General features: G+C 39.5%; 2 long non-coding RNA genes across 3 annotated transcripts; one reads left to right on the forward strand and one right to left on the reverse strand.

The window, feature by feature from the left end:
• The first annotated feature begins 7,775 nt into the window (after positions 1-7,775).
• Positions 7,776-13,930, forward strand: LOC116663738. 2 transcript variants are annotated; one of them, XR_004320037.1, is made up of 4 exons: positions 7,776-7,875; positions 8,976-9,028; positions 9,694-9,845; positions 13,430-13,930. It is a non-coding gene; the product is annotated as an uncharacterized LOC116663738 (long non-coding RNA). The 2 variants fall into 2 exon arrangements; XR_004320036.1 differs by having other exon boundaries at positions 9,813-9,845.
• On the reverse strand, positions 12,282-15,056 carry LOC116663740. Its single transcript, XR_004320041.1, has 3 exons — positions 14,356-15,056; positions 13,364-13,522; positions 12,282-12,316 (listed from the first exon to the last, which is right to left on the reverse strand). It is a non-coding gene; the product is annotated as an uncharacterized LOC116663740 (long non-coding RNA).
• Between the last annotated feature and the right edge of the window lie 384 nt (positions 15,057-15,440).

The following is a 15,440-nucleotide window of genomic DNA, read 5'->3' on the forward strand; positions in this document are numbered from 1 at the left end:
GTGGGGCCCCTAGTCTGCGGGGTCGGCGAGAACACAGGAATTCAGTGGTGGTTCAGCTCCATGACAGCAAGCCCCAGGAATTTTTAAGTCCCAGGATTAACCAAGACGACTTTGAAGTGCGAAGACAGCTGAACTAGAAATCAGAACTCTTGATCTTACCTCGGGTCAGCCTTGTTTCCTCCGACAAGGGATTTGATTTCTGTATCTCTATCCATAAAACATCCTTGCCTTGCTTGCCCTACAGGATTAAAAAAAAAAAAAGCATTTTAAAAGGAATGTCTGTCAAATAAGGACGTTTCGCCATTTTAGCTGTAGAAGTACTTCTGCGGGTTTTTTTAGTTTAAGTTGTAGTGGCTAGAAATGAATTTGGGAGCCACGGAAGATTTTTTTGTTAATTTGAAATAGCTCAATTTTATTGATCGGTTTAAGAACACAGAAAGCATTGAGATTTTACTTCAAGTTGAAACTACAACTTAACTGGGAAAATCCTGACTGGCTTTAATTTAGGACTTCCAATTAACATATTTTTTCCCTTGCCTTAAACTCAGTCTTTCCTGAAATTACTTTTTACAATTTTGAAAATCATGAATAGAAATGAGGAAAATATTTAGCGTATTTTTACAAAGCTAATGCATAAAATATTCAAAGATTGTTCATAACCAGTGCCATTAAATTGCTTTCTTCCTAAAAAGGGAAATAAAGTAACTTTTTTCTTGCCAGTCGTTGGTGTGGGAAACTTTATGCTTCTTACCCCCTGCCAAACTTTAACTTAATTTCTTTTTGAGTTATAGTTATGGGAGGATACACATTGTGAGTTTAAACTAGAGATGGAATGTTTTTAAAACCCATGGAGTGTTCTGAATTTGAAACTTGTTTTGAAAGGGTCCTTTAAAAAATTATATCTTGCTTTGGATCAAGATTACATTCTGGCAGAAACCTAATATGTGAAAATTGCAAATATTTAAAATAGTACAGTCTTATGCTTTTAAAAATGTGTGTGTGTTTGTGATAAAAATAAACTGACAGGAATGTAATGTGAAATGAGAAAAAATAATTCAAATATGATTCAGAAATAGAGTTAGGTTCACAAATCAGTGAAGTTAGAGGGGAAAAGATGGAATTAGCCTCAATAGTAGAGAATGAAGCTACCTGGTAGACAGTTTTGAAGATAGACTGAAAGTAATGTGAGAATCCCCTTTCGGCTCATTTATAACCCTCTCTACCTCAGCTACCATGGATGCATCTCTTTGCTGAAATGAGATGGGTCTAAATAAAGCAGCATCCCTCAACACTGCAGTGGGCCTTGAAACTACCCAGTCTGCTTAGAGAGTTCTGAAAACCCTCTGGGAACTGAAGGAGCTTTGGTGGCTAGTGAACCTCACAGTGATGGGGTCTGTCTTGGGGCCAGCTGAAGGAGAGGGCAGAGAGGCCGTGGGGACACCGGAGAGCGTGAAGGGGAAAGGAGACAACGTGATGCGACGTCTAGGGAAAGGAAGATGGATTACAGGGAACTGGGGAAATACATGGTGTACTTGCCCACTTACAGGAACTTCACCGTTAAGTCAGTTTTAGGTCAAATTGACTGTTTCAAGATAGGTCTCCTGACTAGAATGTTACTGAAAAAAGAACAGAGACCAAGTGAAGGGCACTTCCTCCTTCAGCCATCCTGTCCATGTTTCCTGAGGGGGGGAACTGAATGTATTTACTACAGCCCTCCGTGAGATACAGCAAGCACTAAGTAAGTAGTGAGTACAGAAAAAAACAAAGCTGAGTGGAGAATCCTTTCATAAACTAGCTGGGAGGCAACATACTAAAGTAGAGAAAAAGTGGGCTTTGGCTTTTATCAGAGACAGGTTTCAAATCCCACCTCTGCAAATGAGATTTCTCTTACTTAATCTTGATTTTGTGACTTACTCTCTTTAAGCCTTGATCTCATTTGATTATGATGAATATTGTCTGTTTCATAGGGTCAGTTTGAAGTAAATAATCCATAAGTAGTGGCAATTATTATTATTAGCAGTAATAGTAGTAATAGTTATTGTTATAACTATTACTGTCTCCCGCTTTATAGATCATCATCAGCGTAAAGAGAAACAAAGTTGAGAACAACCTTTACTCATGATGACACAATTTCTTACATAAACTGTGCTTTTCTGTTCTGGGCCAGACCATGTTTTCCAGATTATAATTTGAAAGGTTTGTCTGAACTTTCCTTGCCCTTGGTCTTGACACTCGAGATTTATGCTTATTGTCCTCTCTATTTCCAGATTGTATCAGGACCTTGTACCTCCTAAACTGAACTCTTACCTCCATTCCAGCTACCTTGGATTCAGATAACTTTTCTGAACTACTGCTTTCATTATTTCAAGCTATCTCTCTCTCTTCCTCCCCTCCTAACCCTGAGTCTCTTCATTCATTATCAGATGAAGGTCAATGGCTTAGCCTAGCATGCAGGGTTTTGGATTATTTCCATTGCTGAGTCCCTCTCAGATTGATTTATCCAATTTGGCCTGAGGTGGTTTAAAGTTCTGCCATCTTCTTACACAAACTGTAGTCCAAATCTCAAACAACAGTTACTCTCTGTTCAAGGCAGCATTGAAGGCAGAGGGAGCTGTAGTCTTTCAAGCCACCATGAGAAGGAATTAGCCTTTATGTTTATAGGAGCGTAGAGTGAGTCTGCAGCCAGTTTTGTAATTTAAGGTCTACGATTTTGTTATTAGCAGTTCCTTCCTCTGCCTCAGTGTATTCTTTGCCATGGAATTGATAGATTTATATTAATTGGTAGACTAAGCTTTCCTGAATACCTTTCCCCTGCACCCAGTCTCTTTTGAAGTATGGGCTCTGTTTATTTTGCAGATTCAAATAATGACACGACATTTTTGGACATGGGTGTTTTTTACTAAGCATTTGTAAGAGCTGTGAAAGCATCCCCATCACTCCTTCCATTGAATTCACTTCATTTAGGGATTTTCTCACACCTGGTTAGGTGCTTTCCTTGGTGATTGTCTTGGGAATTTAAGTGGCTTTTAATCTTTAAAATTTTTTCCACTTGTTCAGCCTATGTTCCATAATTGGGTTGTTTTACTTTTTTATAGATAGCTAGTCATAACAACGACTATAACAAGCTAAAATACTGTTAGCCCCCAATTTATTCATTCAGAAATACTTACTGAGCACCTCTTGTGTGGAAGAAACTGAACTATGCGTTGGAGATGTATAGAGATAACCAAAACCAATGGCTAACATTTATTGTTTTCTCAGTGCCAGACACTATCCTAAGGGCTTTGTAGTTATTATTTTATTTAATCCTCATCCCCATTCTATAAGGTTATCCTCGTTTTACAGACAAGAAAACTGAAGTATGAGAAAATTAAGTAACTTGCCACTTTACAGTTATGAAGGGGCTGGATATGAACATAACAGAATATGGCTTCAAAGTTTATGATTATGTCGAAATGCAATCACTGCCTTCAAGAGTATATTTTTAATGACAAAAAGTGCTCACAAAACAGTTTAAGCAGCCGGACCCTAAACTGTATACAAATTTAGTTATCTTAAAAAGTACACATAGAGGTTTATAGTATAATAAAAATAACAGAGATTAAACATGAACCCATAAACCCCCAAATAATCCAATATAAAAGTGGGCAAAAGGTCTGATAGACTTTTCTCCAAAGAAGATCTAGGAATAACCAATAAGTAAACGAAAAGATGCTCAGTATCATTAGCAAATGCAAATCAAAACCACGAAGAGATACTGCTCACACCCACTAGGATAGCTAAAAGATAGACAATGACTGCTCAGGAGGATATGGAGAAATTGGAATCCTCATATACTGCTGGTGGGGATGTAAAATGGTGCAGCCACTTTGGAAAATAGTCTTGGTAGTTCCTCAAAAGGTTAAAAAATAGAATTACCATGTGACCCAGCAATTCCACTCCTAGGTATATATCCAAGAGAACTGAAAAGACATATCCAACAAAAATTTGTGCACAGATGTTCATAGCCACATTATTATCATAGCCAGAAAGTGGAAACAACCCGAATTTCTATAAGCTGATGAATTGATAAATAAAATGTGTTTATCCATAAATGGAATATTATTTAGCAATAAAAATGAAGTACTGATATATGTTACAATATGGGTCATTCTTGAAAACATGAAAACACATAAAAGGAAGAAACCAGTTACATACATACCACAGGACATATGAGTCCATTTACATGAACCATCCAAAACAGGCAAATCTGTGGAAATAAAAAATAGATTAATGGTTTCCAGGGGCTGGAGAGAAGGGGGAATGGGGAATGACTGCTAATGGGCAGAATTTCTTTTGGGGGTGATGAAAACATTTTTAAGCTGATTGTGATGATGTTTGTACAACTCTGTGAATATACTAAAACCATTGAACTATACACTTTAACTAGATGAAGTGTGTGATATGTGAACTTTATCTCAATAAAGCTGTTATAAACCAAGTAATTAAAATATTAACTGTCATATAGATTCATAACCAAATACTATGAAAATTCAGAAAGAAGAGACCGTTTCAGGCTGCTGCAATTAGGAAAGCCTTCATTGGGTAGTGGGGTTTTAGTAGAGATGGGATGAGGCATGTGAAATTGGAGGAAAAGAAATGAAGAAGGTTATTTCTTGAGAAAGAATGTCAACAACAAGAAGGAAAGCATATGCCTGGGTAATGATGAAGGGTCTAGTTTGGCTGGTGTGCTTGGAGTGGTGGTTACAATAGCCAAGTGTTGGCGCACTTTAGAGAATAATAGCAGAAAATATTTTAAATTGTAACTTTGCCCCCTAAATGTAAGGTGTACTGTTATGGTATCGTATAAAGGAGCGGTAAAGCTTGAAATGGTAAGTTGGCCTAGATCATGGAGGGAGAGGTATGAATACTAGGTCAGGAGAACATCTCTGATTCTTTCCTTACTGAAAGCTCAAAATCCCGTTTCCTTATTAGCTCATCTAGACATTGATGAAAAGACTGCCAGGCTTAGGGGAGCCTGTGGAATGTGGCACCTGTAGAAAAGCCTTATATCTGAGTACAAAGTATCCTTCCCAGTTTCTTCGGATTGTGGTAATATCACGATGTTTCTCTTCTGCATCAAGCCCTATGGCAGGAATTACAGAAGTGATATGAATTGACTGCAATTATTTCATTCCATTATATTCCATTCCACAGTTATTTTATTGAGCAGCTGTGTAAAAGATCTATGTTGGATGTTGCAGGAGCTCAACAGTTCATGTTTGTAGATGTAGCTCTAAGTTTATTTTGAAACTTCGTAGGTGTTTCCTTCTTCCATCCTTCCTGAGAGGTTCTAGAGATGCAAAGGGAGGAACTACTTCACTCACAGTCAAATGGGGCCAGGGATCCAGAGTATAGCTGCCTCTGGCAGACCCCCAGCAGAAAGCCTCCTGTTCTTGTCTTTTTTTTTCTTTTTTTCAATTGAAGTACAGTAAGTTATAATGTGTCAATTTCTGGTGTACAGCACAATGTCCCAGTCATACATATACATACCTATATTCGTTTTCATATACTTTTTCATTAAAACCCTCTGTAGTGTTGTCATCTATAGTCCACCTGGGCTGCGTGTGGAGTGTAAGGACTAGGGCAACCTGGTTCAGCCCCAGACCCAGTCATCCATTTGCAGTGGTGGTGGGTGAGGGAAAGGCCACCACTGAACTTGAGTTTAAAAGTTAATCAGAAAGACTTTGAACAGGAGACACAAACCATACTTATCCCTAAGAGGAAGAGAATAGAGAATAAATCTCATTTGCTCTCCTTCCTGTACCCTCACTCTCTGTACCACATTATATGTGTAAGATCTGTCTGTACATTTCTTTATTTTTCCAGTTATGAAGTATTTATCATAATGTAAATGGAAAAGGTCACTACAGAAAATTCAGAGAAATGTAATAAAAACAACCAAAATCACACATCATAATAATCACTGCTAACATTTTGGTGTATTTCCTTCCTTTTCTATGTACATATAATTTCCCCCCACAAAGTTGGAATCATATATATGTGTAAACATACATTAAGTTTTGTATTTTGATTTTTTTTGCTAATTCTCCAATATTGGACATGATGGTGTTCTTTTAGTTCCACTTTTCAGCCACAATGCCTTGCAAACACTTTTTTTAGCCAACAAATACAGCTATTAGAAACATGAACACTCGCAGAGCTCTTTGCTGAGCTTTTGCTGCAACAGTGTGGTAATCACAGCAGCACCAAGCCCTCCCCCTGGGCACTGCCACACAGCCATCCCTTTGAAGACATGCTGACTCCGCCTCACCACCTTGCTTCTCACCTGGCTGATCAGAAGGACCAGCAGTGACACAGGTAAGCTCTTACAATGAAGAGACTATTTATTTGGGAGAAATTGTTGGCCATGATTGTGAACCAGAGAGCCAAATGTGACTGAAGTGTTTGGGTATATCCTCCAACTGCATGTGGTCCCTTTACATGTATGCCTCTACATCGAGCTAGTTCATAGTCTCCTCGTAGTTTTCCTGTAGATGAGAGGTGAAAAGGGTGTAAGGCCTGGAGACAATACCTGGGTGCACTGCTGGAATTTTCTGTTTTGGTGGAGTTCATACTCATCTTTCGTAGTTTATGAATTTTATTTTTCTGTTTTTCCTTCTTTTTGTCTTTTTCCTGTTATACAGTGAAAATTTGTTAAAATGTTACACTAGATTAAATTTAATTTTGTTAATGCAATAAACACGTATTGGGGCTGTACAACACGTGGAACACAATGACGGACATATGAAAGACAAGAGGACGTAGGCAGACCCTTAGGGAATTTACAGTCTAGTAGGGGTGATAAGCTATGCAAACAAATAACTATCAAAGTGCAGACCAGGTTATAGGGTTATTTTTAATGACAAAGAAGTGCTCACAAAACTGTTTAAGCAGCTGGACCCTAAACTGTATACAAATTTAGTTACCTTAAAAAGTACACATACAGGAGACTGAGAAACAATACTCCAAAATGGAAATCGTGGTTGTCTGGGTGATGGACGTAAAAGTAATGATAATATACTTTATTCTTTTCTATTTTTCTAATATTTTAAAACTGAATATGTGTTACTATTAGAATCATAAAAAATAAGCTCTATTAAATGTGTGAGAGTATTATATAAAAATACAAAATACAATAGAAGTGCAGAGGAGAAAATTTTATCTCTGACTGGGGTTGGAGGAAATGGGAAGGCTTTAGGATTTATGTCTTTTATGATGATGAAAAGCTTTTAATCTTGGAAATAGATAATGAAATTTCATTGAGTTGAAAAGGCATTTTATATTCCTACAACTTTTTTCCTCTATGACATTTGACTACAGTCTCTCTCTGTTAACTATCTATAGTTCTAATAGCTGTTATCTGGCATACTGCCTTTTATATTTTATATTATTTTAGATATCTTAAAAATTTTTTTGCTACATATACCATAGAGATATTTTCTAAGTTAGCAGTTGCTGGCAATCACTAGTCATATTCCTAATCAGAGTATATAGTCTTGGCAATGAATCTTTCTATTTGTCCCACTAACCCCAGAAATGCTTTATTTGGACATTTGCTGGCAAGGGCTGCTCGTTTATCCTCTTGTTCTTTTGAAGAAATCTGTGTCTGTTAATATTCAACCCACAGAGCACATATTCTCCAGGGTCCAATAGGCCTCTAGGAAAAAGACTTTTTGTAATATTCCACAAGCCATCTGCTTCATCAGCAATGAGCTTCCTGTTCTTTTGGTGGACATCCTGGTTGACCCGACTTCCCACGGTGTGTGATGAAGTTGTAGGGGTTGGTCAGGACAGAATTTAGGTGACATGCACAGGCTTCAGCTAACCTGAAAGGTGAGAGTCTTGGTTCTGTGTGACCTTGCTGAATTATTTACCCTCTCTATGTCTTAGTTTCCTTACTTAGAAAATGGATATAATGAAAAAGAAAAAAATGGAATTAATAATACTAACCATTTCCTAGGCTTATTTTGACGATTAAAATTAGCATTTGTTAACATTTGATATATAGCTGCTATTATTCTGATGTATCACAGACCTGGTAGGTTGTGGGGTTATTTTTGCTCCTTAATAGATTATAAGAAGAGGCAGAGTTTTGGTTGATAAGTGAGTAGTGGGGGGGGGGGGCAGATGAGGGTGGTGTGACGGGGATTGTGCCAGGAAAAGAGGGTATGAACAGCACTATATAACTTCAGGATGGTACTGGTGGAACTCGAGGTATGAGAGAGTAGTGAGAGATGAGACCAGAGAGAGGGACTGAATCCAGACTGTCAGTAGGGTTGCCTTTACCTGCTGTAGCTGTGCATTTATATCAGAGCTTCTTGAAGGGGCTGAGTGTTCCCTAAGTCCTTTCTCCCACCCTGTCCAGAGCCGTCCCAGGCTTGTTAATACCCTTCCCATTAAAGTGTGTCCCTGGCTGGGCAGATATGTTTAGTACTGTCTCTTGGTTATGTTCTCCTTTTGGGAAACATTGCTCCATAACTTCTCAGATACACCTGTAATCTACTGGTTATGCCTCCCCTACTGCTGACTTTCCCCCAGCAACATCCAGAAAGGCCAGCAACAATTGCTTGGGAAGTTGTCATTAACCCCCTCAAACATCATCTTAAGGCCCACTCTGATCCAAATGAATTCAAATGTGACTCACCTATAGAGATCTATTTGCATTTTATAGTAATAGAGTTCCAGATTCATACAGCAAATCAAACAAATCTGCATAGGATCAGCTTGGGTGAACTTGACTCAGTGGACAATCCCACATGGAATGTCGAAGTGCTGGAAGCCTGTCTGCTAAGGGTGCATCTGGTGGGCATGGAGCCTGGAGGTGGGGCCTGGGGGGCCTTCCTTGGATCCAGCAGGGTTGGGGCTGGGTTATGCTGGCTCACACTCTTTTTTAGCTGAAGCGTATTTCCTGCCTTTCTCTTTTTTCCTTCCAGATTGTCTTTCTTTTTGGTGATTATCAACATACATCTACTTGTCCATGATATAGGTGAGTCACTTTTCAAAAAATCTTTGTGGGTATTGCTGAAACAACTTTGGAGATAGGGAGGTAAATAGTGGTTTGGAGATTAGAAAAAAACAAGCACATGACTTCATCTCTCTGAACCTTACTTAGTCTTTTCATTCTTTAGATGTGAGTAACAATGCTGTATTTGTTTCACGGGAAATGGTGAAGAACAGATGGGAAAATATAACAGACCCAAATTGTAAAGCATTATTGTTTATTCTATTTCCATTTTTTTTAAATGAGAAAAGCCTCCCCATCCCCACCCCCAATCTGATTTGTCCGCTTGAGGCCATATCTGGGTAACTACACTTATTCACATCTATAATTTGAACTCCTACCATGAAAAAAAAAACTAGACAGGCATCCGCACTTAAAGTGGTAAGTGCCAGTTTAGGGAATAGTATCACAGAATATTTGTGATCAGGTCTGCCTAAAAAATCTGGATGGGCAGTCAACACAGGGTTTGTGTAACTTTTTCTACTCAATTCTTCAAAAACATGGAGATGAATAGTATATAGATATTGAAAATGTTAATGTCATTTAGCTAACTGAAAGTATATATGCAAAATTTTAAAAATTTTTGGGAGGGAGGTAATTAGGTTTATTTATGTATCTTTAAATTATTATTATTATTATTAATTTTTTAGTGGATTTACAATTCATAAACTACTAAAGATGAGTATCAACTCCACCAAAACAAAAAATTCCAGCAGTGCACCCAGGTATCGTCTCCAGGGCTTACACCCTTTTCACCTCTCGTCTACAGGAAAACTACGAGAAGACTACGAACGAGCTCGAGGTAGGGGCATACATGTAAAGTGGATGTACTGAGGATTGAACCCAGGACCTCGCGCATGCTAAGCATGCACTCTACCACTGAGCTATACCCTCCCCCGCAAAAATTTCTTTTAAAAACCATATATCCAAAACCTGCACTATAACTACTCTAAAAGTGATCAAACACATTTATAGTTTTCACGTGTATGTAGTCTCTCAGGCACCTACAGCAGTCCTGCCAGTCTCTTAAAGGTGGCAGCAGCTGGAAGGCATCCTCAGGCCCCAGAGTTCTATTCAGGAGTTAGTGCAAGGCCTGGTCCACCCAGGTTACCTTTGCTGACTTTTTTCTTTTGATGCTTAGTAAGTCTGTGTGTGTGTGTGTGCGTGTGTGTGTGTGCAGAAAGGAGCAGAAAGGCAAAGTGAACTAGTAATCTAGTCATAGTCAGGAACAACCCAACCAAATAAATTAAAAGAATGTGTATATATGTGAGAAAGAAAAATGTGTGTTAGTTCTAATACCTTACATTTTATAGCAGTAGTGACAACCTAATACTAGGTGCTAAGGACTATATTAGGTGTTTTAGATACAGTATCTTTTTACAGTTTTCAGAGTGTTTTCCCTTATTAGCTTTTCGCTGGCCTTTTGCCTCAGCTTCTCGGGCTTTGGGAAGCTAAAGAAACAAAGGTTTAGAAATAATACAGATTGAAATAGACAAAAGAGTTATTCAGCTTCAAGTAGGGCCATCTGCAGACACATCTGCAGATATTAAAGTCAAAAGTTGGCTTTAATATCACCAATTACATCATCGGCAGATCCTGTTTCAGATTTACTTGCCAGAGCCTTTGGATTCCTGAGTCTCAGACCTGAGCAAGACCTCCTGGATATAAACTGAGAATCTAGAATCAAGGACCTTTCATGAGTGAGCCACATATTTCTATGAAAGAGATTGGGAAAAAGGGCAGCTTACTAACTTATCCACCCATTTGGTCTACTCCTTCTGACCCTCTGGAAAATGACTGAACCATGTCACATAAAAACAGTCCCTAAGATTCCCAAAGTATTTCATAACAACCCTGGGGCAGGTGTTTTTGCCCTAATTATACATAAGGAAACTAACATAAATGAGATTCAGTGACTTGCCCAATTTCAAATGACTAGGAAGAGGACTTATAACTTGCATTTACAAATCTACCAAGATTTTTCATACCTGTAATCGACTGCTTCTTGATTATAGCCATGTCAGACACATAACAATTTGAGCAGGAAAGTGCTTGGTTTTTTTAATATGCAATTCCTTCCTTCTGAAATTTAGACAAGTTGTTTCATCTTAGCTCCTTTTTTCCATTCTCTGTCTTCCTTTATATTCATTCAGTCATTTGTTTAATTAGTCATTTTTTCATTCATCAACTTAGAACGAGTGCCTACTGTTAGAAGAAAGAACCCGATTCAGATGGAGCCAGACTTAGCCTGGGTTTGAATCATAGCCCTACTTCTTACTAGCCAAGTGTCCCTGAACAACTTACTTCACCTCACTGTGCCTTGGTTTTCTCAATAGTACCTACCTCGGTGTTAGTATGCAGATTAAATGAATTAGTTCAGGAAAAGCTCTTAGAATATGTCTAGTGCATTGTAAAATTTAATAAATGTTACCTGATACATTAGTTAGGGTTCTCCAGAGAAATGGAACAAACAAAATCTATATAAGGGGTTCAAGTGATTATGGAGGTGAGAAGTCCCTGGATCTGCACTGGGCAAGCTGGAGACCCAGGAGAGCCTATGGTGTAGTTCTTTTTCAAGTCTGAAGCTCACAACCCAAGAAGAGCCTATGTTTCAGTTCCAGTCTGAAGGCGGGAAAAGACCAAATTCTTAGCTCAAACAGCTGGGCAAGAGGAGTTCCCTGCTCCTCAAGGGAGGGTTGGTCTTTTTGTTCTATTCAGGACTTCAACTGATTGAGGCCACCCACATTAGAGAGACCAATCAGCTATACTCAGTCTACCGATTCAAATGTTAATCTCATCTAAAAACACCCTCACAGACGTGCCCAGAGTAATGTTTGACCAAATATCTGTGGACCCTGTGACCCGGTCAAATTGACACATAAAATTAACCACCAGACCATACACTTTTTACTGTGTCAAGTTCTGTGCTAGGCACTGGTGAAACAGGGTTAAGATATGGTCTCTGTCCTTTGTGGACAGTCTATGCCCAACCCCATCAATAGCCACGTGGCTGCTACTGCTGAAATGAGCAGATTGCATCTATTATTCAGCTGGACTGTCCCCAGCCGGATGTCTCTCTGACTGCTCTTTGCTGGGCTGATGGCTTAGAAGCTTCCTTGCCTATTAACATCCACCATTTGAGTTTTCCGTAGTGCCTTACCTATTTCTTTCTTCTATTTAATCTCACTACATTATATCAAACAATATCCTTACTTAGGCTCATGATGACTTAGTTCTTCCTCCTTTCTGGTGCTTGTTGCTTGCATAGTGTTCCTAGGAGAAAAAGAAAAAATTTCACTATCTGTGTTACTCGAGTTGGGAATTAGTCTTTTAGGCTCAAAAGTTCGGTGACTATGACCCAAAATTTTTTTCAATTCTGAGGTCTTGTTTCTTTCTGTGGTACTACCAGTCTCTTACTTCGTGGCCCCGAGCAACTTTGCTCCCTGGGTTTCAGTTTTGTCTTTTAGTAGCAGAGACATTTGACAGAAGTATTCTGACATGGAAACCCAATTCATAAAGTAAATTAGAGATGGATTGTTCTGATTGAAGTGGTAAAAGAATGGAGGTCTCACTGATTTGATCTTTCACCTGGCTGTCAATGGGGTGGGATGTGGGGAAAATAATTTGAAAAGATTGAATCAGATGATCTCTAAGCTTTCTCCCAGCTCTAACATAATCAGATTCTATTCCAGGTCATGATACTATGAATAGTACATAGTGCATAGCTGTATTCCCCTTGGCCCTCAGCCCCTTCTGTTCATGACTCTGCCCAGACCAGTAGATATTTATGGCAGGTAGAGTAGACTGACTTACTGAAAATCTATTCTTATCTTTTTGATGTGCTTTCCTGGGCTACTGAGACTAGAGAGTGAAAAAACATTTCCAAGATTTCTTTGCAGTTTAGGTTCTGAAAATGACGTAGGCTCTGCCAATCAGATACATTTGCTAACTGATACAAATTTAAGTGAGGAGAAAGGATATAGTGCAGAGGCATCCTTTCTTTTTTTTCAGTGTGAATCCAGCAGATGCAGTGTGGCTCAGGAGCCAGCCAGTTCCTGCAGTGACAGCTCCCTCACCTACCAGCTCCCTGATGTGACAGAGGCAGTGGCTCCACTGGCAGACAAGCTTAGCATTCTGTTCTGAGCCTAGCATCATTCAGGAAAGGACAGAACACATACATTGCATGTTTCACCTTCTATGCCTTTCTTTGGGCTCTTTCCTCCAGCATCCCAACGATTTTGTAAATGTCTAATTCACTGTACTAAATCCCTTTCTGCTTGAAATAGCTACAGTGATTTTTTTCATCTTGTTAAACCTTACCTGATGCAGTGTTCACTGGTCTTTATAATTGCCTTGCTAACTTCATTTCTTCTTCTACGTCCTCAGTGTCTACAGAAGAGTTACGGGCCCACCCTTTCACTGATGTTACCCTTTCCTGTCATTTCTCCTTTGTGGAGGGCACAGAAAATCTGGAGTTTTCTTGGGAAAGAGAAGACATCAAAGAGGAATATAAGGTAGAGGATGATAAAGAATATTACCGCTTTTTCAGGTACTATGATTTTTTTGAAGTTTTCTCAAAGTTGGTTTACCAGTTTCACAATAACACAGAGCAACTAGAGGACCAAAACTCCTTGTATGAGGGGAGAGTCTCCGTGGATCGGGATGAAATTTTCTGAGGAGACCCTATCGCTTTTACTAAGAAGTGTGGATTTCCTGGATGAAGCTATCTACAAGTGCTCAGCCATCACACCAAGCAGAAGATGCGAAAGTACAGTTAGACTAATAGTAGAAGGTGAGGGTTGGATTAACTTGGTTTTAAGCTCTGTCTCTGTTCACAAAGATAAACTATAAGTTTTCTTTCCCGGTATTCTCAATTTTTCTCTTCTACTCAAGTTATTATAGATACTTCTTAATCCCATCATGAGAGTCAGGTATTTGGAATGTCAGTTCATTTTAGCTAAAAACATTGCTCAGAACCAAAGGTGTTACATCTGCACCTGACTACATCATTCATTAATTCAAACAAGCAAACAAAACATAAAAAAAAAAAAAGTGACACTGGTCCTATCCCAAACGCACCAAACAAATTGTCATATGGAAAACCAAAATGTTACATAAGACTCCTACATGAAAGCTCTGAGATATGATGTGTGGTTTAGTGAGAAGAGCCCTGTGCTGGGAGTCAGGAGGCCCAAGATCTCATTCTATGAATCGGGTAAATCATTTAGCTTTTCCAGGTTTCATTCTTTTACTATTAAAATGTAAGAGTGCGCTGGACCAGTGGATCGCCATAGTGCCCCAAGGATACTCACCCTTTTCAGGATTACATGGAGAGTGGTCTGCTCCTCATCAGAGAACTCATGAAGGTGGAGAGAGGCATGGCAGAGTTCCTCAGGGTAAGGGTTGGAAGAGATAGGAAGGTACAGCTGAGAATCATGTGTTATCTTCTGTGATTCTCAGCAGGCTTGTCTGAGGTTAGCAGAATCTGAAATGAACCCTCCCTGCCAAGAAGGGGAAGATGCCAAAAATAAAGGCAGCAGTGGTAGATGAGACCTGGAGGGCAGGAGCATGTGTGTATCCTGATATTCTCTCACTGTGCCTTGATCTGAATTTTAGCCACCATGAACCTCAAGATGTGAGGCTTACATAAGGGTTAATGTAAAAACTCAGGGCAAGATTTCTGCTAGCCTCATCCTCCGGGGCTGGAATTAAAAAAGGAACTAATTGCTTTGTTAGTTTTTCCAACCAGACTCTGAAATGCCAGGTGCTGCTTGATAAGATTGATGATGAGGACGTGGCCACGTGCATCTCTAAGGGCTGGTACCTCACGCCCAATGTGATCTGGCTGGACCAGGCGGAGAGGGACCTGAGCAACCACAGCACCGTGGAGGTCCTGGAGGAGCAGATGAATGGCTTCTTCAGGGTGTTCTCTGTCCTGAAATACCCTGTCAGGTTAAGTGAGAACTATGTCTACCGCATAACAGAGACAGATGTGAACAACCAGCCCTTCAGAGTCGTCCACAGGTACACGAGTAAGTGAGTTAAAGAAGGGTGTATTTCACCACAAAGAAGTCATCATTCAGTAATACTGACCCAGTGCCAAATGTGGCAGGTGCTCCTGGGCCCTTTGGAGACTTAAAGAAACTCAGGAACAGAAGCTTGTAGCCTGGGGCAGGAGAAGGTGGTGAGGTGGAGTCTCTTTGGGTTTGAAAAAAGATCACACTTCAGAGGCTGACAGCTTTCACCCTGTTGATGTGGCTGTTACTATTGATGAGGATTTTCTTCCCTCTGCTGAGGACATCGGCTTTATGATGTGACAGGCCAAGTAATCATAGCTGCCGTCTATCAGCCTCTCACCTCGTGCCTGGCACTTCACACATCATTTTAAGTGCTTGCC

The sequence above is a fragment of the Camelus ferus genome, chromosome 1 (genome assembly GCF_009834535.1).
Source record: "Camelus ferus isolate YT-003-E chromosome 1, BCGSAC_Cfer_1.0, whole genome shotgun sequence".
Lineage (NCBI taxonomy): Eukaryota > Metazoa > Chordata > Mammalia > Artiodactyla > Camelidae > Camelus > Camelus ferus.